At 44.1% G+C, this 24,397-nt stretch overlaps 1 non-coding gene across 1 annotated transcript; it reads right to left on the reverse strand.

Annotated features, from left to right (window-relative positions):
- Positions 1-7,862: 7,862 nt before the first annotated feature.
- LOC114805535 lies at positions 7,863-7,999 on the reverse strand. Its single transcript, XR_003753507.1, has one exon. It is a non-coding gene; the product is annotated as a small nucleolar RNA SNORA7 (small nucleolar RNA).
- Positions 8,000-24,397: the final 16,398 nt, after the last annotated feature.

The raw sequence follows: 24,397 nt of genomic DNA on the forward strand, positions 1-24,397 counted from the left end.
GCTATTTATTGTAGGAAAATTCTGAGGTGCTCAGAGGAAAAGGTACACTATAAATACATGCTATTCCTATCAAGATGATTCCTGGGACTATTTATATCAGGATGAAGATAAAGTACTTCCACTGATACAAAGTATATTGTGCAAGGTGTATTTACTAGACGGAAATAGATCGACTAGACCACTTCAAGCATAGTGACTGACAGGGAATGTTCTGGGAATAAAAGCGGTCGGGTCCAACTGTCTCCCGACTATCAGGAAGCAGCAGAAGTAGCTGGAGTCTGTTGGTAGGGACTGATCAGAGATGAGGTAAACGGATGGACAAGGTGGTTGCTTTTTAATGGTATTTCTTACGTGCTATTATAAGCCAGGCCTTTTACGGAGCAATGAGCTAGATACAAAATAATCCGACTGGACACAGTCCTTGTCCCACATGGGGCTCATAGTCTTAATCCCCATTTTGCAGAGGAGGGAACTGAGGCACAGAGAAGTGAAGTGACTTGTCCGAGGTCACGCAGCAGAAAAGGGGCAGAATCCGGCTTAGAATCCTGGTCCTCTGACTCCCAGCCATGCTGCTTCTCTTTACGGTCAAAGACCTGGTGTGGCAAAGGAGAGGAAGAGGGGCATGACGACAGGACCCTCAGGAAGCGAGGCAGAGGGTGTGGAGAGGATAGGTAGGGCAAACGGCAAGAACAGGGGGTGAAAGTAAGCTGGCGCCGACCGTGGAAAATAATAAGTGCCGGTGTGGTTTTTGCGGTGTGAGCTTTATTTCAAAGCTGTGGTTTTTTCTTTTTTCCCCTGGCGCTGAACCTCCTTACGTCACAGCTTGTGCTGGGATTAGCCCAACCAAGCAGGTCTCTGGTCTGGGGATTCCACAGGAGCTCGGGAGCTGATGCCCCTCACTGGCTGAGCAGGCCCTAATGAGAAAAAGATCTGTTCTCCCTCCCCATTAGACTGTGACTCCCAAGTGGGTCAGAGACAGTGCCCGACCTGATTATCGGTTATCTAGCACGGTGCTGGGCACATATGAAACACTTAACAAGGATCGCAGTTATTATAAATTGGAGGCTCCGGTTAAACCTGTCAGCTGTGTGACTTTGGGCAAGTCACTTGACGTCTCGGTGCCTCAGGGACCTCATCTGTAAAATGGGGATTAAGACTGTGAGCCTCACGTGGGACAACCCGATTACCCTGTAGCTACCCCAGCGCTTAGAACAGTGCTCAGCACACAGTAAGCGCTTAACAAATACCAACATTATTATTATTATCATTTGCCCCTGACACGGTCACAGCCCTGGCCCAAGGCAGCCATTCAGCGTCATTCCACGGGGTGCCAGGCAGCCTATCGGCCACCAGTAGCACAGTCGGCCCCGTTAGAATCAATCAGTCGTGTTTATTAAGCACTTACTGTGTGCAAAACACTGTACTAAGCGCTTGGGAGAGAAGGACTAGCATGGCTCTCTGTGAGGTGTGACGATCACAAGGGGGCATTTGGGGATGAGGGTGGCTCAAAAACCTCCAGTGGATGCCCATCCTTCTCCGCATTAAGCAGAAACGCCTCACCACCAGCTTTAAGGTACTCGGCCATCTCTCTCCCCACTAACTACTCTCTTTTCTCTCTCTCCACCACAGTGCAGGCTGCACACTTCAATCCTACTCACTGTGTCTCAATCTCATTCCCTTCTTCGCACCCTCCCTTCTGCCTGGAACTCCCTCCCACTTTATTCATTCATTTCATTCACTCAGACATATTTATTTAGCGCTTACTGTGCTCAGAGCACTATACTAAATGCTTGGGAGAGTACAGTATGACAACAGATGGACACATTCCCTTGATTCTATTTATTGCTATCGTTCTCGTCTGTCCGTCTCCCCCGATTAGACCGTGAGCCCGTCAGAGGGCAGGGACCGTCTCTATCTGTTACCGATTTGTGCATTCCAAGCGCTTAGTACAGTGCTCTGCACGTAGTAAGGGCTCAATAAATACTATTGAATAAATGAATGAATTCCCTGCCCACAGCAAGCTCTGTGGATGACCAGTCTACCCATCTTCAAGGCCCTATTAAAATCACATCTCCTCCAGAAGAACTTCCCTGACTAATCTCTCTTCTTCCCATCTTATTTTCCCTACCTCCCGTCACCCGTGCATTCACTCTCAACCGGTTTCTAAAATGTCTACCCTAGACCTCTGTTCGAACAATAGTGGAAAGAGCTCAGGCCTGGGAGTCAGACGTTCGGGGTTCTAATCCTGACTCTGCTAGTTGTCTGCTGTGTAACATTAGGCAGGACACTTTTTCTGCACCTCAGTATTCTCATCCTTAAAATAGGGATTCAGCACCTGTTCTCTCACCTACTAAGACTATGAACCCCAGGAGGGGCAGGACTGAGTCTGACCTGACCAACTTGTGTCTGCCCCAGTGCTTAAAACTGTCCTTGACAGGTAGTGATTGTTAAACAAATGCAATAATAATAATTGCATGGCCTCTCTGGGCCATCTGACTGCCACAGTGAGTGCTGGCAACCCACCCCTATGCCACATCATTTGGTATTGTGATTCATTAATTCTTTAAATTCATTCAATAGTATTTATTGAGCACCTACTATGTGCAGAGCACTGTGCTAAGCGCTTGGAATGAACAAGTCGGCAACAGATAGAGACAGTCCCTGCCCTTTGACGGGCTTACGGTCTGATCGGTCTGATCAGAGAAGCAGCGTGGCACAGTGGAAAGAGCACGGGCTTTGGAGTCAGGGCTCATGAGTTCGAATCCCAGCTCTGCCACTTGTCGGCTGTGTGACTGTGGGCGAGTCACTTAACTTCTCTGTGCCTCAGTTCCCTCGTCTGTAAAATGGGGATTAAGACTGTGAGCCCCACGTGGGACAACCTGATTCCCCTATGTCTACCCCAGCGCTTAGAACAGTGCTCGGCACATAGTGAGCGCTTAACAAATACCAACATTATTATCGGGGGGAGACGGGCAGACGAGAACGATGGCGATAAATAGAGTCGAGGGGAAGAACATCTCATAAAAACGATGGCAACTAAATGGAATCAGGGTGACGTACATCTCATTAAACAAAATAAACAAAATAAATAGGGTGATGAAAATATATACAGTCGAGCGGACGAGTACAGTGCTGAGGGGGTGGGATGGGAGAGGGGGAGGAGGAGAGGGAAAGCGGGGAGAAGAGGGTTTAGCTGCGGAGAGGTGAAGGGGGGGTAGAGGGAGCAGAGGGAAAAAGGGGGGAGCTCAGTCTGGGAAGGCCTCTTGGAGGAGGTGAGTTTTAAGTAGGGATTTGAAGAGGGGAAGAGAATTAGATGGCTCTTTCGGCCCTGCCTTATTGCAGGCCCTCCATTTCAGTAACTCACAGGACAGCTGTTGGCTATCCTGCCAAACGTCCTGTTCAACAAAATTGCCCTGAGCCTGGAAAATTCTTCTCCGCTTTCTCCGGGAAAAGCCAGGCATGGGGAAGGAGCATGATCTAGTGGACCGGGGTCTGGGAGTCAAAGAACCTAGGTTCTAATCCTATCTCTGCCACTTGCCTGATATATGACCTTGGGCGAGACACTTAATTTCCTGTGCCTCAGTTTCCTTATCTGTAAAATGGGGATTCAATATCCGTTCTCCCTGCCACGTAGAATGTGAGCCCTGTGGGGGACAAGGATTGGGTCTGGCCTGAATTACTTGTAATCTCCTGCAGGGATTAGTATAGGGCTTGGCCCACTGTAAGCACTTAATAATTATCATTAAATATCACCTCGCTACTCTCTTACTACAACCCAGCCTGCACACTTGGCTCCTCTAATGCCTACCTTCTCAATGGGCCTCAGTCTCGCCTATCTCACCGCTGACCCCTCGCCCAAATCCTGCCTCTGGCCTGGAAGACCCTCCTTCCTCAGATTTGACAGGCAATTACTCTTCCCCTTTCAAAGTCCCACTGAGGGCACATCTCTTTCAGTAGGCCTTCTCTGCCTAAGCGCTCCCTTTCTCTTCGCCCACTCCCTTCTGCATCGCCCTGACTTGCTCCCTTTGCCCTTCCACCCTTTCGGCCCCACAACGCTTACGTACATATCTGAAATTTATTTACTTATATTGTCTATCTCCCCCACTCTAGCCTGTAAGCTCGTTGTGGGCCGGGAATGTTTCTGTTTATTGTTGCATTGTACTTTCCCAAACGTGCAGCACACAGTAAGTAAATACTATTGAATGAATTATCATCATTATTATCATTATTATTAACTGGGTAACAGTATGTGTTATGGAGGTGTGCTATTTTTTTCTTTTACTTCAATTTCCTCTATCTTTCTTTGCCCTATTGTACCCCAGAACTTCATAATTGCCACTTCCTCCTAAAGAACTCCTTAACACTGCTATAAATTCCACTGAAGTTAGTTTCTGAAAGTGGGTGCATTCTCCCCTATTTCAGCCCCCAAGGGAAGAACAGCCCACCTTTCTGAGATGATTTGCATCTGATCCAACTTGGAACGAGGGTAATGGATTAAATTATTATGTCTAAAGCTGTTTTTATCCCTCTTCTCCAGGCTCCCCCCAACACCCATTCTCCACCCCTCCTCCAGCAGCCAATGGTGCTGTAGAAGGGCAGATTGGAGAGTAGTAACTTTTCTCGTTCACCCCGGGACAAGGGAGTCTAAGGAGAAGACAAAAATGGGGAACGAGGTGATGATTAGGCCAAGGGAAAAAGGAGTGATTATGCTGTGGAGTTAAAACTTGCATGTCACATCACCACACTACACTTTAGAGCTAACAAACATAGACTTTTAAGGGGGTTCCAACCCCTCCATCTAACCTCTTGTTTCTGAGTAAACATATGGAAAGAAATCAAACCCTTTTGAAACAATTGCTGTGAAGTGATTTGATTTGCAAGAGCAAGAGGATATATCTGCAAACAGTAACTGAAAGATACTCAGATGTTAAGATGTAAGGAACATCTTCCTGCCTCCAGGCACATCTGCATTAAAGCATCTCGAAACACTTGCTCCCTCTCCTTCTCTTGGGAATATCTGGGGAGAAGAGCTTTCCCTTGGTAGCTCATTCCAGGCCTCAAAGTCTTCCAATGTATTTTACTCTCCCAAGTGCTTAGTACAGTGCTCTGAACATAGTAAGTGCTCAGTAAATACCATTGTTTGATTGACTGAAATGTTCTACATGTCAAACCTCAATCTCCACTGCTGCAATGCAAGCCATTTTCCTTGTGCCCTGTACCTAGAGGAGAACATCTAGCTATGTGAAACAAAATTTCTCCTGCCAGAAGATTCAAATCTCCTATCGCCGTCTTTCCGATCGCATGTACGCAACAGCCATCTGTAATATAAAAGAAAAACACTGCATTAAGGCCAAACATTCCATTTTAAGTCAGATTATTAATCTGCTCCAGAACCACTCCAAGTCCCTCCCTATAGAGCAAGACGCTTTCCTCCAGTAGTTGAATGAAAATAATCCTTCCCAGAGCTCAAACAGCCAGACCTGTGTCATGTCTGTGGAAAAGGCAAACATACAGTCATCACACAAGTCTCAGTTTTGTGTTCCCTGCATTCTGTCAGAATGGGTTGCTAGAACAGACACAGAATGGCTTCCATTTCCCAGCCAAACCCCCCACCCCCCAGTGCGTGGGGCCAGAACCAGGAGCCCCTTGTCGCCCTCGGTTCCCTAAAACTCACCGTCTCTAGGCCCTGGATTTGTGCTGCAGAATCCTCCTATAGAGTGTCCACTGGACTGTCTGTCAAATGTTGAATGAGATGATCAGCCTCTCCAAGCCTCCATCACTTAAATTTCTAATAGAAAGACAATTCCATAGCAAGATTGTATTTTCTGCTTGTCGGTGTCAGAGAGCTCTGCCACGCCGAGGTCAAGAGTTATCCTGCCTAGTCTTTTGTGTTCTAAATTTAATTGTTCCACTCCTTTTTTCTCTTAAAGAGATCAGTAAAAACTGTTAATTTGATCAATACTTAATTTTTTCACCTAGAGCTCTTTTCTTCTGCTGAGCGGTGATAAGCAGTCAAAAGGGCAGTAGGACGAGTAAATTGTCAGAAATTTTTTCGCTCTCTTCAGGCCATTCCACCACTTAGAGTGATGTAATTTATACCACAGTAGTAGCTCTGCAATTACCCTGTCTATTGCTGTCGACAGTATCTCACTATCTTTTAAATGGATCCAGCTTCAGCCGTCCAGCCAAGCAAACAGTACAAATGATGCCATTCCTCATACTGCAAGTCCTAAAGAGATAAGTTCCTTAAAGAGGGGACAATTTATCAGCTGATACAAGCAGGATACTTACAAGCTCACTTCTTTGTTTAGGTTCTTTGGCAGTCTTTTCAGATTTCCAAAGCTATTGATCTACCTGAAGATGAAGCTAAAGTATTGAAATCATGGAGGAGGGCGGGCAGCCTTAGAAGCTACAAAAGAACCTACTTTGTGAAGCTCTCGCACAGAGCTCTCAAGGGCCTTGAAGACCCCATCCTTACGTAAGAAAGAGGAAAGGGGAAGGACACCTAAGGCCTTAGAAATGAGGGCTTGTAGATAAAACTTATTGGTTTGGTTGACCCCAGAAAAGCAGTGGCTTCTTTTTGGACCGGCTTTATAAATGTATCAATCAATCGTATTTATGGATTGCTTACTGTGTGCAAACTACTGTACTAAAATGCTCGGGAGAGTACAGTATAACAATAAAGCAGACACATTCAAGTATTTTAGATAGTAGAGGTACAAGAGTCATCCTTCCGGTAGCGTGGGTAAAATGGCTTTAAATTTTTTGTGGAAATTCAAATTAGTGGGAGCACCACTATATTAAGAAAAAGATAAAAAATTAAAAACCTGAGAAAAGAAATGTGAAGTCTGAAGCAAATACAACTGCGAGTGGTCCTGTGGAGACCGGAGAAAGTGATTACTTAGCTTGAGGAGTAAATGGTCTATGAGCTCCTGGGTTTGGCAGAATCCAGAAGAAACCTGAAATTTCTGGCCAGTGAAATTAATTTTCTCACATTATTTATTATTATCTAGCCTCCCCCTTTAACTCTGAAGCTCCATATCTTCTCTCGCCTTTGTAGCTCCCGTGGCATCTAATTCAGTGTTCCGTGCCCAGTAGATGCTCCATAGTTACTTGTCTGTAGGTTTTAGGCGATCTCTATTCGGCAAAAAAAGCCAAGTCCTCGAGAGCAGGGATCATGCCTACTTACTTCCTAACGTACTCATCACAAGTGCCTAACACAGTGCTTTGCCCACAGTAAAGGCTCAGGAAATACCACTGAGTGATTTATGGATTGATATTTGTACTCAATCTGTGAAGACAGAACTAACTGTTCGGATTTGGGTAGGAGGACTGGAATTTGTGGAGTCGTGTGTCACTACACCTTATCTTCGCATTCATCGGGGAACTCAGACATCAGCACATCTTTCTGATTGGCAGGGAACATTTCTGATTTTTCTAGTTCCCTAGCCTGGTTCCCACAACTCCCCACTGCTTCCCTGGCTGGCTTCAGTGAGTATCTCAGGGCCGAGATAGGGCGGGGGAGTTGGGGCATAGGCTGTAGCTGTCAATCAGAAGGAATCCTAGGTCAACAAAGAAGTCATCTGAGCAAACCCACGGTCTCCCCAAAAGCACAATTTGACTTTTTTCTGATCTTGTTTTGTCTTATGCTGACAGGTCGTCGCCGACCCGTTGTGACTCCATGGACACATCTCTCCCAGAACGCCCCACCACCATCTGCAATCTTTCTGGTAGTGTATCCAGAAAGTTTTCGTGGTAAAACTACAGAAGTGGTTTACTATCACCTTCTTCCGTGCAGTTAACTTGAGTCTCCACCCTCGACTCTCTCCAATGCCGCTACTGCCCAGCACGGGTGAGTTAGGACTTGTAGCGGATTGTTTTCCACTCGCTAGCCACTGGCCAAGCTAGGAATGGAACGGGTATGCCTCTGCTCGACTCTCCTCCTGTAGCTGAGACTGGTAGAGTACTGGAAACCCACCAGGTGCAATCTTGAGAGGGTTTTCCGATCTTCCATGATGAAACAACACAAAAAGCACCAGTAGTCAAACTATTGTTTAAGAAAAAGGCAGATTCTTAGGATTGAAAAAAAAACTGGCATTGGTTTGCCTTAAACAAACATGAGCTAAAAGTCAGTAACTGAATGGCTGCCTTATATAAAGAGTCTCCCGAAGGGCTTAGGTGGATATTGGAGGGGAGAGATCTATCCTCCACAAGAAAGGAGATTTTACCTCTTCCCATAGAAGTCTCAAAGGATATGTACTTTCTTGCCGGGTTCACAAGATATCATTTTCTATTTCTGCAAACAGACATGACTTTAAAATTTTGGAAAGAAGAAATTCTAGCAGGACAACCGGGCATTTTTATTGAGCAACCCCCGGACAAATTCACTGGAAGGAAATCAGGTGCAAATTGATTAAATTTTCTGTAAAAGGGTAGTCAGGGAAGGAAAGATCACTAGAGGATTGGAGGCAAGAGAATACAATTAGTCTCCTCGGCTAGTCCACTCACTTTGGCCAGGGAACGTGCTTACCGACTCTGTTGTATTGTACTCTCTCAAGTGCTTAATACAGTGTTCTGCACAAATTAAGCACTCGATAAATGTCAGTGATTGATTGATTGATTTTGATGCAGTTGAAATGAATGATTTCTCTTTAGTTTTGTGGCCTAACAGGTTCATTAGAGTGGGGACTTAATTGTACCATATTGACATGAACGTAAATTCAGGGAAGATAATTTTTTTTGTAAGATAATAGGACCAAATTTTCCTCAAATCTTCACTTAGATGCCTCTGTAATTACCTGAAAAAATATGCTAAAAATTGTTCCCAACGTTTCTTGGGGCCTTTGAAATTTTAGCCACTGCAAACCAGCAAAAGATTCAAAAATTTACAAGATCCTGTTACTATTAAATACTGAATTTAATGCTAATTCAGAATTTGTCCATTTTGGGACCTAATCCCATTCTGATTGAGAATCTCTCTTCCTGAGAGTGCTTCACAGAGGTTCTACAGTGTAGAATTTGGCTTTAGCAGTTTGGATTTTCCAGCTGTTATTATTAGTAGCAGTTTTAGGTTTGTGGGGGTTTTTTAAATGAATGTTGTATTATTTTAATTTTTTTACATTTTTTTCCTGTATCTCTTTTCTACAGCTACTAGTAATAATAACAATGATGATAATAATGTATTTTAAGTGTATTTAACCACAAACTCACTCTTTCATAGAATTATGAAATGATGAAATGATTACATCACTGCTGAGTGTTTTTTTCTACTGTAAGTTCACTGTGGGCAGGGAATGTATCTCTTATATTGTTATGTAATAATCCCCCAAGAGCTTAGTACAGTGCTCTGCACATAGTCAGGACTCAATAAATACAATTGATTGATTGATTTTCTAACAGGAGGTGAATCTACTTAAATTGCCTCAGTGCCTATGAGGTACAGAGCAAGTCTGTAAGGGACTCGAGGTTGTCTTTTGAAATTTCAGGGTGCCTTCCGGACCTGAGCTTTAGAAAGACATCAGTTGGCCTGATTAAAGAAGAAAACAAAACAAAACGATATGGCACTTTATTTGCCCAGCCAGCCTACCACATTCTGATCACAAAGGGGAAAAAAAAAAGAAAAGAAAAAGACCATGAGAGAGTTCCCTTCACATCCCTGACCTTTCCTCCCGGCAACAAATTGCTTCTTGTTGTACTTGGCCTGTAGCATATTAAACCTGAAGCCACATAAAATAAGACAGCTCGACGGCAAGTAGGGGATTCTAGTCGCCTACTGGAAGGAAAAAAAAAAAAATCTCAGAATGAGACAACCCCCGCTGTCCAAAAATAATTTACTGTAACATGAGAATTCAAGCAAATCCACAGTGATGGAAACCCATTGGGGCAAAGGAAAATGGCAGGAGGGGAAGGCCCAAGCTTTTAAATGCAGAGCCAGACCTGAAAGTCAAGGCAGCTGTCTGAGCAGAATCAGATCAATCCAGAGGTTTCCCTAGTACGTATTCATTTATCCCCATCCTCAGGACCTGTGTGAACGTGTCTTGTCAACTGAACATCCAAAGACATATTCTGCTTCCATTATTCGTACGTATTATTATCCTTGTCTCTCATATTAGAAGACAGTAAGCTCCTTGTGGTCAGGGACTGTGTCTAGCAGCATTTTTGCATCATTCTGTCCCAAACCCTTAGTATAGAGTTCTGCCCGCAGTAAGCACTCAATCAATCCCACTGACTGTTGGACTGATTAAAGTCTTGTTGGGCTGCGAATTAGGGATGGGCTTCTCCTCTACTTTCCCAAGGGCTTAGTACAGTTCTCTACCCTCAGTAAGTGCTCGATAGATATCGTTCTCCCTTCTTAGTAGCTACTCGGCTGTCTTTTCCTAGCTAGTTGTGGGCCTTTTCATTGACCCAGTCTGAGAGGGTTGTTTAGGAAAGATTCACTGATCACAAGGACCCTGCAAACCCAGCCATCGATCATGGAGGCGACCTTCCTTTTCTCGACCACAAATCAACAGTTGGCTCTCTGCTGATACAACAAAACGCACGAAGAAAGCAGTATGTACGTCCGAGCCTAGAGAATGATGCTCAACTTTTGGTCGAAGTTTTATAAAATAGGTTTTGCCTCCTTTCCCCTTTCAGATTTTAACCACCTCAAGAACCAGCGATGGGTCTAACTTGGAAATGTCCATGGGGCTTAGTTCAAATCCCAGAACTGTGAACTGTACGCACTGATTTCAGTGACTACCGCTGACTTTCTGAGATCATCTCTACACGAGCAGCCACGTCACCGTTCCCAACCGAGTTTTGCATTTGGAATAGAGTCACAGTGAGTTTAGGACAGAGTTCATTTATTTATTTATATTATTTATTTATATTAGCGTCTGTCTCTCCCTCTAGAGTGTAAACTCGTGGTGGGCAGGGAATGTGTCTGCTTATTGTTATATTGTACTTCCCCAAGTGCTTAATATAGTGCTTTGCACACACTAAGCACTCAATAAATACGAATGAATGAATGAATGAATGAATGAATGAATGAATGAATGGTCCAAGCATACAACTACTCTCTGTGGGTGCCCATGGTTGAAACACGTTCTAACCTCAACATGGCATAATGAATAGAGCACAGGGCTGCGAGTCAGAAGGTCATGGGTTCTAATCCTGGCTCTGCCACTTGTCTGCTGTGTGACCTTAGGCAAGTCATGTCACTTTTCTGGTCCTCCGTTACTTCATCTGTAAAATGGGAATTGAGACTTTGAGCCCCATGTAGACTTTCCAGTTATTTTTCACATACGGATTAATTCCCTTACAATGGTACGAGCAAGTTCTCCAATTTTTTTCTTTTATGGTATGTAAGTGCTTACTACGTGCTGGGCACTGAACTAAGAGCTGGGGTAGATACATGCTAGTCAGGGCAGGGACTGTGTCCAACCCGATTTGTTTGTATCTACCCCAGGGCTTAGTACAGTGTCTGGCACACAGTAAGTGCTTGACAAATACCATAATTATTATTATTACATTTTGCAGCAGAGGAATGGCCAATCATGTAGCTAAGATGTCAGTCTTTTTGTGTTCTCTACCCCAAACCCATGGCATTAAAAACTTTGCCTAGCATCCTCAGGACAGTCAACCCTCAGTAACTAAATTCGCACAGTAAAAGGGAAGTAAACCTCCCTGCTTTTCTCCATTTGCAACTTCGTTCAAAACAAAGTTCTGCTCACCAAAATGCATCAGATTTATGTGCTGGGCAGCAGCGGCTTGGGAGAGAGTCAAGGGAGAGAGTCAAGGGTGGAGGGGAAGGAGGCAATTTCATAGTTTGACGAAGAAAACTCTGTGGATACACTACCAGAACAACTGCAGAAGGAGGTGGAACATTCTGGGAGAGACACACGAGTCGCTGTGAGTCGGAGACGACTCGATAGCATAAGACAGGACTACAAACTCATTATGGGCAAGGATCATGCCTGCTAATTCTGTTGTGTTGTACTCTCCCAAGTGCTTAGTACAGTGCTCTGCATGTAGTAAGCGCTGAATGAGTACCGTTAACCGATCGACCGATTGGATAGCAGCTCTGGTAAAAAGCTTGGTGATGAAGGAAATGAGTGATGCTCACTGGCCTGGATAATATAGAGTTGTGGGATAAAGTTTTTTTGTTTGTTTCGATTGTTTTAGACCACAGCTTTCAATCTGTTTCTCTTGGGGGTCTGATGGTGATCCAAATTGGAATGGCTTGATTTTCAGTGACATACTTCAAATGATCATTTCACTCTGTCTTTAGTAAACCAATCCCTAGATGATTAGGAAACATCCCCCCTTGATATCTGATGTTAACTGGTGAGTTTGCAAACTTAGTTAGGGGTCCTTTGTTATCGTATAAGCTTACAGAATTACCGTATTATATGCTTAGGCTCCACGGTGCTGGCTAAAATCCGTAAATGATGAATAAAAATGATCTTTGCAAATCTTTTAAAAATAGCAAGCATTTATCATTGCAACTCAATAGCAGCAGATGCTTTCTTGGTGACTTGATCTATCTGAAAGTAAACATAACAATGTTGGTATTTGTTAAGCGCTTACTATGTGCAGAGCATTGTTCTAAGCATTTGGAGAGATACAGGGTAATCAGGTTGTACCACATGAGGCTCACAGTTAATCCCCATTTTACAGATGAGGTAACTGAGGCACAGAGAAGCTAAGTGACTTGCCCACAGTCACACAGCTGATAAGTGGCAGAGCCGGGATTCGAACCCCTGGCCTCTGGCTCCCAAGCCCGGGCTCTTTCCATTGAACCATGCTGCTTCTCATGTGATCTTCTATTTGTATTCTTTGAAGAGTTTTTTTTTTTTTCATTCAGAAGCATCATGGCCTAGTGGATAGAGCACCAACCTGAGAGTCAGAAGGACCTGGATTCTAATCTCGACTCCTCCATTTGTCGGCTGTGTAGCTGTCATTTAACTTCTCCGGGTCTCAGTTCTCTCATCTGTAAAATGGGGATTGAGACTGTGAGCCCTATGTGGGATAGTGACTATGTCCAATGTGATTAACTTGTATCTACCCCAGGGCTTAGTACAGTGCCTGGCACATAGTAAGTGCTTAATAAATACCACGCCTCATAAGGAAAAGTGAGAGCACTCCTCTCTAATTGTCAAACAATATCCTCCCATCCGAATTTATTTCATGGCACCAAAGTTCCTTGTTTTGTAACGCATACTTAAACTGCGCCTTAATTCACAAAAAAGCAGACAATCTAACCCAAAGCAATGATTTTGCATCAGTTTGATCGTGGCTGTTTCCATTTCACATTACCTGTAAATTAGCTGCTAATGCTATTTTGGCATTTCTAGCTTTAAAACTGCTAGATTCTAGACTGCAAACTCCTTGTGGGCAGGGAATGTGTGTGTTATACTTTACTCTCCCAAGTGCTTAGTACAGTGCCCTGCACACCGTAAACACTCAATAAATATGATTGATTGATTTTCCCTAGAGTTTTTGTGCTGTTTTCCACCAGCTGAAGTACATAGCATAGCAGAAGCAGTGTGGCCCAGTGGAAAGAGGCTGGGCCTGGGAGAGGAGGACCATTATTCTAATCCAGCTCCTCCACTTGTGGCACTAGTTGGCTGTGTGACCTCCGGCAAATCACTTAACTTCTCCGTGCCTCAGTTACCTCACCTGTAAATTGGGGATTGAGACTGTGAGCCCGGTGTGGGACATGGACTGTGTCCAACCCGATTAGCTTGTATCTGTGCCAGTGCTTAGAGAAGTCCCTGGCACCTTGTCAGCTGTGTGACTGTGGGCAAGTCACTTCACTTCTCTGTGCCTCAGTTCCCTCATCTGTAAAATGGGGATGAAGACTGTGAGCCTCACGTGGGACAACCTCATTCCCCTGTATCTACCCCAGCGCTTAGAACAGTGCTCTGCACGTAGTAAGCGCTTAACAAATACCAACATTATCGCCTATGAAATACTTAGAAAAATACTATGTTTTCTAAAAAAAAGTACTTATGTAGCCTATTTTAGTTTCTAAGTTACAGGTTGACTCATAGGTATCCTCATATCATTTCATCCTCTGAATGGTTTCTGTAGTCTGTTTAAATAAGGTAGTAAAAACAAGACCTGTGTCTTTGCTACTGCTAGTCTCGGACTGCTGTCCTAAAGCCCTTAGAGCAGAGGGTTCAATAAATATGAATTTGAAGATGAAGATAGTACTCTATGTTGGAACAAACCATTAGAAAATTAAATTGCACTTTAATTGGAGGCATAATTATAATCTAATTCTCTATCAGCTTTACCTACTTATCATATGATGCATCTTTTTTAGTGAATAGTCTACCAATCGGACATGATTTTGAGGGCTTGTGCTTGCATTAATAAAATATTAATGTAATTACTATTCTCATCATTATTATTAATAGACTTTCATATATATTTTCTGTCTGATTTATTCCAGGCTCAGGGAGATGATTTTCTTCACAGAAGGCTCTTTTCATATTTCTCATTTTGTAAAGTAATGAATGCTGCACTCCTCAGCCAACCTTTTCTCCTCTACAATCAAATGTTCCTCTCCTCACAGCATTTTCCCTTCCTTACGCATTTCCATACTTTTATTGAAATCATGCACGAGTCCGAGAGACCCACATTTTTCACGAAACAGGGCAGACACCCTTTAACCTATGTGTATCACTTTGCGAGCAAGATACGATCTCTGTGTTAGCTACAAGACCACAGTTTTGTTAAGAGCTAAAAAAGACACGGCCTCATTTTGCTTTAAAGCTGCTGCCTCTAAACCGGGAGGAAACCGAAGCCATCTCAGTGAAGAACCAAAGGTCATGTGGAGAAAAATGAAACCCCATGTGAACAGAACAGGTCTCTGAGGCTTCGGTGACAAATTCGTTTTGAGCCCGGTGCTATCTCTCGGAGGGGGTGTGTGAGCAGTCTCAAGAGAAACGCTCAAAAATATCTCCGGAATTCTAATGTAACTTCTACTGCGGCATTTTAAACCTCAACAACCCGATGTACAATACGGAATATGAATTTGCATTATGCAAGAGATTAGATCCCGTTTTACACTATAAAGTTTACTATCCGTTTCCCACCTTAAATTAGGAATGACTGTCAAAACACGACAGCCAAGGATTACATATTCATTTATCACAATCTTTGCAGTTTGCTTTACCAGACGTGTGATATGCTTGTAGTTAATGCCCTGCCCTCCAAAAACAATTTTCAAAGATGATAGTTGCTAATACACTGGGCATTTGTTAAATGAAATACAGAAATAATGACATTTCCATGAAGCTAAGCAGAAATAAAGGTAAAGCTAGCGAATTATACTTTTTCAGTAAATGGTTTTTATAAACAGTAGTAGAAAATCAAATCGAAAATAACAAAATAAATCCAATCGTAGAGAAGCAGCATGGCCTAGTGGATAGGGCGCTGGGATAGAGGGGGTTCTAACGCTGGCTCCGCCGTATGTCTGCTGTGTGACCTCGGGCAAGTCGCTTCACTTCTCTGTGCCTCAGTTGCCTCAGCTGTGAAATGGGAATTAAAACTGTGAGCCCCATATGGGACAGAGACTGTGCCCAACCCTATCTGCTTGAATCCACCCCAGTGTTTAGTACAGTGCCTGGCACATAGTAAGCACTTAACAAATGCCACAAATATCACTGTTATTCTCATTATTAATAATAACGCTTCATTAAATGTAGTTCAACATAACTGTCACCTGAAGCAGATTAAAGTAGACGAACACTGTTTGGACTTTTCATCTGTCTTTAGGATCCATTTACACAGAAAAAAAAAATTAAGTGGAACACTGAGGTGATTAACCAAATAAAATTCTGGCTAAAATGCAAAAGTCATATCCCTGAGAAAATAGGTAATCTATGCTTTTCTTTCATTCCCCGCAACTATCTAAACACATACAGTTGTCTAGAGGAAAGAGGGTGGACTCTGGAGTCAGGAGAGCTGGGTTCTAATTCCTGCTCCACTTACCTACTGTGTGACCTTAGGCAATACATTCAACTTCTCTGTTCCTCAACTGTGAAACAGAGATTCAATACTTGTTTTCCCTCCTACCTAAGTAGGGACTTTGAGCCCCTTATGTGACCTGATTGTCTCGTATATGCTACAGTACTTGATACACAGTAAATGCTTAACAAATACCATTATTATTATTATTCTATACAGCTCTCCATTTCCCTATATACACTGAAGTTGGCTTCATTACCATATTATTCAGATAATTCAACTGTAGAAATGCAAAATGTTTGTGGGGGCTTTTGGGTTTTGTTTTTTTCCCTGAAAGATCTATATATCTATATCTATAGATATAGATATATAGATATCTATATATATTTGTTGTTATTGTTTACCTGAAGCTCAGGAAGAAGAAGAGAAAGACCCTGGGTTTATTAGAGGAGCTCCAGAGAGAAAGAGGAAACAGCAGTGTGTTGAGGAAGGATTGAACTCTGCCATTAAATCTTCTGTCACTCCCTCTCAGATCTACACTAGGAAATGCCAGTTTTCCAAACTCAAAAAATTGCCTAGTTTAGCCAGGATTCTACTATTCGTGGCAAGCCTAATCCTAAAATGAACAAGCACCATATCCCCAGGGAAGAAAGCAGTCACACCCTCCATGAAGTCCAACCCAGCATGCGAAAATCAGTTTAGTGAACCTGGTTCACAAAGCATTTCCGTCTTTTCAAGCCCTCTCCCCTCATCCTTTACCCCTTTTTGTTCTTCTGAATGGATTTACTAATAATAATTATGGAATTTGTTAAAGCACTTACTATTATTAGTAGTAATAATAATTATGGAATTTGTTAAGCACTTACTATTACTAGTAGTAGTAGTAATAATAATTCTGGAATTTGTTAAGCACTTATCACTACTATTAGTAGTAGTAATAACAATTATGGAATTTGCTAAGCACTTACTACGCGCCAGGCACCGTATTACTAAGCACTGGGGTGGATACAAGCAAATTAGGCTGGACACAGTCCCTTGTCCCAGCCGGGGCTCACAGTCTCCATCCCCATTTTACAGATGAGGTAACTGAGGCCCAGAAAAGTTAAGTGATTTGCCCAAGGTCATACAGCAGACAAGTGGTGGAACCGGGTTAGAACCCAGGACCTCTGACTCCCGGACCTACGCTCTCATCACTACACCAAGCCGCTGCAGTCTTCAACGTCCTCAGAGGCAGGATGCTGGAGGAGGATAGTGCCACTATTGCTCTCAGACATCCGCTGCCAATCATGTGGATTATTAAACCAGCCAGGAAGCAAACCCAAGCAAATGACTCAATTAGAGAAGCCGCACGGAGCACGGCCTAGTGGATCGAGGACAGTCCCTGGCGTCAGAAGGCCCTGGGTTCAAATCCCCGCTCCGCCACTAGTCGGCTGTGTGACCCTGGGCAAGTTACTCAACTTCTCTGTTCCTCAGTTGTCTCATCTGTGAAATGGCGATTGAGACTGAGAGCCCCTCATGGGACCTGGACTGCGTACAACCTGAGTAGCTTGTGGCTCAGTGGAAAGAGCCCGGGCTTCGGAGTCAGAGGTCATGGGTTCCGTTCCCGGCTCTGCCGCTTGTCAGCGGCGTGACCGCGGGCAAGTCGCTTAACTTCTCTGTGCCCCGGTGACCTCATCTGTAAAATGGGGATTAACTGCGATCCTCCCGTGGGACGACCCGATTCCCCTGTATCTACCCCAGCGCTTAGAACGGTGCTCTGCACGTAGTAAGCGCTTAACAGATACCAACATTATTATTATTATTATCTACCCCAGTGATTTGTACAGTGCCTGGCACAAAGTAAGCACTTAACAAATACCATAAAAAAAACAAAAACAAAAAGAAACCCAGCCCAAGCCTTTCTGTTTATTGTAAGCTCGTTGTGGGCAGGGAACGCGTCTGTCTGTTCATTCATTCGATCGCATCTATTAAGCGCTTACTGGGTGCAGAGACTGTACTGTATTGTACTCTCCCAAGTGTTTAGTATAGTGCTCTGCGCACAGTTAGGGCTCAATACATACAACCGAATAAATGATGTTTTCAGTGGTCGTGTCTTGGTCTAATCAATGTACCTGCTACTTATATCTGATCTTCCCCTCTAGACTAAGCTTGTTGGGGGCAGGGAATGTGTCCACTAACTGTTTTGTATGCATGGTACTCTCCCAAACCTTTAGAACAGTGCTCCGCACGCAGTAAGCACCCAATAAATATTATCGATTGATTACATTTGAGGTAATGATTAGGAGATTTTGAAATCTCCCTGGCTCTCTGTCTACACTATTTTTTTTTTTTTTTAATGATATTAGTTCAGTGCTACGTGTCAGGTATTGTTCTAAGTGCTGTAGTTAATATAAATTAATCAGGCTGGACAGAGTCCATGTCCCACAGGGGACTCACAGTCTTCATCCCCATTTTACAGGTTAGGTAACTGAAACACAGAGAAATAATAACAAATGTGGTATTTAAGCGCTTACTAGGTAACGAGTACCGTTCTAAACACTGGCTAGATACAAGATAATTGGGTTGGACACATTCTCTGTCCCACATGACGATGATCATGGCATTTGTTAAGCGCTTACTATGCGCCAAGCACTGTTCTAAGCGCTGGGGTGGATACAAGGTCATCAGGTTGTCCCACGTGGGGCTCACGGTCTTCATCCCCATTTTACAGATGAGGTCACTGAGGCCCAGAGAAGTTAAGCGACTTGCCCAAAGTCACCCAGCTGACAAGCGGGGGAGCCGGGATTCGAACGCATGACCTCTGACTCCCAAGCCCGGGCTCTTTCCACTGAGCCAAGCTGCTTCCCATAGGGCTTATAGTCTTAATCCCTATTTTACAGATGAGGTACCAGAGGCACAGAGAAGTTAAGTGACTTGCCTAAGGTCACCCCGAAGACATGTGGACGAGTAGGGATTAGAATCCAGATCCTCTGACTCCCAGGTCCATGCTCTTTCTACCAGACCACGCCGCTTGTCCCAGGTCACCCTGCAGACGATAATAATAACAACGTTGGCATTTGTTAAGCGCTTACTATGTGCAGAGCCCCGTTCTAAGCGCTGGGGGAGATACAGGGTCATCGGGTCGTCCCACGTGAGGCTCCCAGTCTTCATCCCCATTTTCCGGATGAGATGACTGAGGCACAGAGAAGTGAAGTGACTTGTCCACAGTCACACAGCTGACAAGGGGCAGAGCAGGGATTCGAACCCATGACTTCCAAGCCCGTGCTCTTTCCGCTGAGCCACGCTGCTTGAGGCGGGATTGCAACTCAGGTCACTCTGACTCCCAGGTCTGTGCTCTATCCACAAGGCCGCTCTTTTCTACTACAGTGTTAAACAGGCAAAGATTGACATATCAGAGGTTTTTACTTCAGTCCAAGGTGATTTTTCAGCAGGTATCGTATCTGCCGCTTAATTCCCTTCTTTCATAATTGAGTAATAATAATAATGATAATGCTGGCATTTGTTAAGCGCTTACTATGCGCAGAGCACCGTTCTAAGCGCCGGGGGAGACACGGGGGAACCAGGCTGTCCCACGTGGGGCTCCCAGTCTTAATCCCCATTTTACAGATGAGGGAACTGAGGCCCAGAGAAGTGAAGTGACTTGCCCACGGTCACACAGCTGACAAGGGGCGGAGCCGGGATTCGAACCCATGACCTCTGACTCGCGTACACGGACCCAATCTCTCCCTGGTCTCGCATTGTTTCCACCTCCTTACTTTGGGTGAAAATAAGGCCTCCACCCTGTCTGAGCAGCATGGCTTAGTGGCGAGAGCATGGGCTTGAGAGTCAAAGATCAGGGGTTCTAATCCTGCTCTATCAATTGTCAGCTGTATGACTTCGGGGAAGTCCCTTAACCTCTCGGTGCCTCAGTTACCTCATCTGTAAAATGGGGATTTAGACTATGAGCCCCATGTGGGACAACCTGATTGCTTCGTATCTACCCCAGTGCTAAGAACAGTGCTTGGCACATGTCGTACCGTCACGGTTAGTATTATCATTACCAAAGCTAATACACACATCAGTTCATTAAGAGAAAAGTACACGTCCCGCTCAGTTTGATTTTGCCGCCTCCCACCCCCTAACTTTGGGGGGGGGGGGGTCTCTCAAGGTTCAGTTCTAGGTCTCCTTCTACTCCTCATCTACACCCATGCCCTTGGAGTACTCATTCGCTCCCGTGGCTTCAACTACCGCCTCCATGATGGTGATACCCAAATCTACATCTCCAGCCCTGAACCCTCTCCCTCTCTGCAGTCTCACATTTCCTCCTGTCTTCAAGATATCTCTACTTGGTTGTTCTCCCGTAGCCTCAAGCTTAACATGTCCAAAACAGAACTCCTTACCTTCCCTCCAAAACCCATCACTGAAGACAGTACCACCATCCTTCCCGTCTCACAAGCCTGTAACCTCGGGGTCATCTTTGACTCCCCTCCGTCATTCAAGCCACATATTCAATCCATCACGAAATCCAGTCGGTTCCACCTTCACAACGCCGTGGCCAGGAGGGTGTGTCCACGGAGTCACTGTGGGCCAGAAATGCCTGGAAGGCATTTGAAGAAGAAATAAGGGAAGTTGTCAGGTATCACCGCAGTCTTAAACTTTTATGCCCACAGCACTGTACTAAACACTGAATCAAGCAAGTCCCATTTTTATACAGCTTGTAATTTTAGAGAATCGATACTGGCCCAGAACAGCTCTATTCATACTGGCAAATGAAAAAATATTGAATAAATGAGCATCAGTAACATAAAAATACAAATCACAGAGCGAACTAATTAGATGAAACAACCGAACATCAGAAACAAAACTAGCAAGTATTGCGTTATGCTTCCACTCATCCTCATTTCGCTGCTTTATTTGACCTTTCCCGAAAAGTCCGTCAGGAGGGGATGCATAGTCGGTTATATTTGAATCACACAGATCTTGGGTTTTTTTTTTGGATTGCAGGTGTCGTGGCATGATCCTGGTTCCCGGGACCTGCCCTATGCTCCTTATCCGGGTGGAGAAGTTGGTTAAGAGGCATAATGGCGGAAGAGAAGGAGAACCACGGGAGCAGTTGCATTCCGATTTGAGGATGATGTTATTGCTGATTAAGGATCTGTCCATGCTGGCAAACGTGACTGAAAAGATCAATCTGGGATCAACACATCCTTCCACGTTGTTTGCAAGAAAGAGCAGCCCCTTGCTGTGCTGGTGGATTTGACCCAAACTGGTCCCATCTCCACATTCAATTCCGTCTATTTATCTCCCGGTTTTCACTAATCCCAGCTCTAATAATAATAACTGCACTTATGGTACTTGTTAAGCACTTACTATTTGCCAAGCACTGTTCTAAGCGCTGGGGTAGATATACGTTAATCAGGTTGGACACATTCCCTGTCTCACATGGGGCTCTCACTCTTAATCCCTTTTTATAGATAAGGTAACTGAGGCACAGTGAAGTGAAGTGATTCACCCAAATTTTCACAGCAGACGTGTCAGAGTCAGAATTAGAACCCAAATCCCAGGTCTATGCCCCATCCACTAAGCCACTCCTCTCCTGATTGCCTCCCGCCAGGTTTATCTGTCTTCTCTCCACTACTCTGTCTGTAACCTCTCCCGGGAGTTACAGCCCCTGTAATTTACCCACCCGGAGTTTATATTTATTAAGCAATTCCCATCCTGCTAACCTGGAAAAAATACTTTTCCGTGCTGTAGTGATTGGTGTAATGTAAATGTGTCCTTACCGTAAAAACAGCAGAATCGTTACCCTTAAGATCATTCAGGGACTTGAACAAGAGGGGATAAAGTGCAACTAAATTGGCTTGCCTTGACTTTTTACATTCCCCACATCTTGGTCTTTTGTCAAACTGTGCTCCTGGCAGGTCTGCCAGGAGACTTTAAGCTCCTTCATTTATTCATTCATTCACCCAATTATATTTATTGAGTGCTCACTGTGTGCAGAGCACTTTACTAAACACTTAGGAGAATACGATACCTCCCCCTTCACCTCTCCGCAGCTAAACCCTCTTCTCCCCCCATTTCCCTCTGCTCCTCCCCCTCTCCCGTCCCACCCCCTCGGCACTGTACTCGTCCGCTCGACTGTATATATCTTCATCACCCTATTTATTTTGTTTATTTTGTTTAATGAGATGTACGTCACCCTGATTCTATTTGTTAGCCATTGTTTTTCTGAGATGTTCTTCCCCTTGACTCTATTTGTTGCCGTTGTTCTCGTCTGCCCGTCTCCCCCGATTTAGACCGTAAGCCCGTCAGAGGGCAGGGACTGTCTCTGTTGCCGATTTGTCCATTCCAAGCGCTTAGTACAGTGCTCTGCAATTAGTAAGCGCTCAATAAATACTATTGAATGAATGAATGAATAACGAGACACATTCCCTTCCCACAACAGGCTTACAGTCTAGAGGACTCCTTAGGGGCTGGGATCATGTCTACCGACTCTTTCGAAGTCTACCGTCCTAAGCGCTCATTACAGAGCTCTGAACACAGTAAGTGCTCGATAAATAGCACTGATTGATTAGATGCCCAGGTAGCTTCCTCCTGGCCAGTAGCAGGTATACTAAATGATGCCGACGCCTCTCGGCAAGGCAGGGAGATTGTCATAATCTCACCCTTCACCTCAGTCTAATCGTTCACAGAGCAGAAGAGAATACCAACCTCCGCCCGTAACACTTCACCAGACTAGGAAGCAATGATTCTCCAGTGCACCTTAAATTCCTTGAGGAGACAGAGTTGGGAAGAGGGGCTGGAGCGGAGCGAGCCAGTACGTTTCCTCAGTAGCCTCTGGATCATTTATGTTGCCCTACTATTTCACAGAGTTGCATTGCAGGGCTATAAGTATATTTAGTGACATTTCACAATGGCATTGGAGGGCTATAAGTATATTTAGTGTCATTTCACAATGACGAGTCACTTAAATCACTTTAAGAGAAGCAGCGTGGCTCAGTGGAAAGAGCCCGGGCTTGGGAGTCAGAGGTCATGGGTTTGAATTCCAGCTCTGCCCACTTGTCAGCTGTGTGACTGTGGGCAAGTCGCTTCACTTCTCTGTGCCTCGGTGACCTCATCTGGAAAATGGGGATTAACTGTGAGCCTCGCGTGGGACAACCTGATTACCCTTGTATCTACCCCAGGGCTTAGAACAGTGCTCTGCACATAGTAAGCGCTTAACAAATACCAACATTATTATTATTAAGTGTCCAATCTGATTAACTCATATCTACCCCAGCTCCTAGAATAGTGCTTAGCCCACAGTAAGCACTTAACAAATGCCATTAAGATTACTGTTATTATTATTAAGTTTTCTGAGTGCCGACAATTAGCAAGGCACTGTAGAGAACAATATTTCAATACATAAAAAAATCAATTTTATTTACTGTGTGCTCAGTATGTACAGAGTACTGTACTAAGTGCTTGGAAGAGTACAGTACAACAGAGCTGGTAGACATGTTACCTGCCCACAGAGAGCTTACCGGCAATTTTTTTTTATGGTATTTGTTAAGCGCTTACTATGTTCCAGGCAATGTTCTAATCGCTGTGGTAGATACAAGCTAATCAGGTTAGGCACAGACCGTGTCCCACATGGGCTCACAGTCTTAATCCCTATTTTACAGATGAGATCATTGAGGCAAAGAGAATTAAGTAACTTGCCCAACGTCATACAGCAGATAAGCGGTGGATGCGGAATTAGAACCCAGGTCCCTCTGATACCCAGGCCCATGCTCTATCTAATAGGCCATGGGGCCTCTAGAGAGATAGATAGACATTGAGATAAATTACAGTTATATACAAACATGTTGTGGGGCTAAGGGTGGGTTAAATATCAAGTGGTTAAAGGATACAGAGCCAGAATTGTATATTGGAAGCTTCTTCAGATTAAAAACGGATTTAATTTATTCTAGCAGAGAATTTCATCGTGGACTTTATTGGGAAGGATGAACATATCCTTTGAGCAACTGGAACACTCGAGTATTAATCTTGACTGGCTAGTTTATATGATTAATTTTCCCAGTGATTGCTCCAGATGCTTTGGTTCTGTCTCAAGCAGCTTGAATCAGAAAAGGATTAAGAAAGACAATAAGCATAAACATTCCTGATTTTTTTTCCATATTAATAAGATAACAAAAATAACAATTGTGTTAATTTTAAAATGCTCAGTATATGTCCAACGCTGTGCTCACAACTGGAGTAGTACACAGATTCCCTGTCCCACATATGATTCACAGTCCGAGTTTTCATTTCTTAGCCACTTTTGCAAACTGCAAAAACAGGGGCCTTCATTAAAAATAAGAATAAAGGATGCACTGTTGGGATTTTATAACTCTTCAAACTTGAGATTTACCTTCTGATATCACCAGACCTCTCCCTGGAGTTACATCTCCTTGAATTTACCCACCTGGTGTCTATA

Source organism: Ornithorhynchus anatinus, chromosome 18 (genome assembly GCF_004115215.2).
Source record: "Ornithorhynchus anatinus isolate Pmale09 chromosome 18, mOrnAna1.pri.v4, whole genome shotgun sequence".
In the NCBI taxonomy this organism is placed as follows: domain Eukaryota; kingdom Metazoa; phylum Chordata; class Mammalia; order Monotremata; family Ornithorhynchidae; genus Ornithorhynchus; species Ornithorhynchus anatinus.